The following is a 1306-nucleotide window of genomic DNA, read 5'->3' as shown; positions in this document are numbered from 1 at the left end:
TCTCAAAATATGTCCAAAAATTCTTTGAGAACTAAGTTGCACATGAAGAAACAAAAGAATGATTCTGGAAGTGTAGGTGTTAAATCTGAGTTGGATAAATATCTTCTTGAAGACCAAGAACCTGAATCTGAAGATTTTGATATTATGAGTTGGTGGAAAGTTAATTCTCCTAGATTTCCAGTACTTTCACAGTTGGCTCGAGATGTATTGGCTATTCCTATGTCGAGTGTGGCATTGGAATGTGCATTTAGCACCGGTGGTTGAATTCTAGATCCTTTTAGAAGTTCATTGACTCCCAAATGTGTGCAATATCTTATTTGTGTCCAAGATTGGCTTAGACCAGAAACCAAGCCTATTTGTGTTGAAGAAAGTTTGGAGTTTCTTGAAAAAATTGAACTTGGTAAGACTTTTTATTTTTTATTTATTTATGGAAAAAATAAAATACTTATTGTGTTGTATGTTGTATGACATGTTTCTTTTTATTAATTATAGAGATGGCAAATAGTGGAAGAAGCTCTTCCATTGTTGATCTATGATTGACTTGCAAGCGGTGAGTTTAATACATCATTTATTTAATCATATCATTTTTTAATCTTAAAAGTAGTATTCTAAATTTCTAATATTTTATTTTATCTTAAAAGGTCCAAGGGTCAAGACAATGAAGAAATAATTTTGTTGGCACGTGTCACTTGAAAGTTGAAAGCGATCTCATGGAAGAAAGTCAAGAAACTCATTATTGTTGTTTGTTATTGTTGAAAGTAATCTCATGGAAGAAGACAAGAAGTTCAAAATACATTGTTTGTTGCTTATTATTGTTTATTATGAGTTCATGAAAGACTTTATTGTTACTTGTTAGATTGTTATTATGTTGTATTTGTGAAGACATTAACTACAAATCTACAATGCAACTTTTGTTTTAGTGTCATTGTGTATTTCAAATTGTGTGTTTTAGTGATATTGTGAATTTAAAATTTGCGGTGTTAATGCCTAATGACATATTGAAGATTTGAATCATTGATAATTGATATATTGAAATTTGGTAGTAAATTAGTAATGCACTTCTTTGATTTATTGTCTATTTTTACTTTTTAGCCCATTAAGTTGAAAAATCAAACAAAAAATTGAAAAAATTGTAAAGTTTAAAATTTTAAAAATCCCACTAAACAGGCCCATTAAAAAACCAAAATAAAAAACCAAACCGAATTAATAAAAACCAAACTGAATTATCAAAAACCGAACCGAACCGAAATATTTAGGTTCGATATTCGGTACGCAATTTACAAAAACCAAAAACTGAAAAAACCGA

At 29.3% G+C, this 1306-nt stretch overlaps 1 long non-coding RNA gene across 1 annotated transcript; it reads left to right on the top strand.

Annotated features, from left to right (window-relative positions):
* Positions 1-341: 341 nt before the first annotated feature.
* On the top strand, positions 342-925 carry LOC138338302 (uncharacterized). The gene is made up of 3 exons (XR_011211740.1): positions 342-400; positions 493-550; positions 642-925. It is a non-coding gene; the product is annotated as an uncharacterized lncRNA (long non-coding RNA).
* Positions 926-1306: the final 381 nt, after the last annotated feature.

The sequence above is a fragment of the Solanum lycopersicum genome, chromosome 9 (assembly GCF_036512215.1).
Source record: "Solanum lycopersicum chromosome 9, SLM_r2.1".
NCBI classification, from domain to species: domain Eukaryota; kingdom Viridiplantae; phylum Streptophyta; class Magnoliopsida; order Solanales; family Solanaceae; genus Solanum; species Solanum lycopersicum.
The sequence above is the reverse complement of the archived record's forward strand: the minus strand, read 5'-3'. Positions and strand labels throughout refer to the sequence as shown.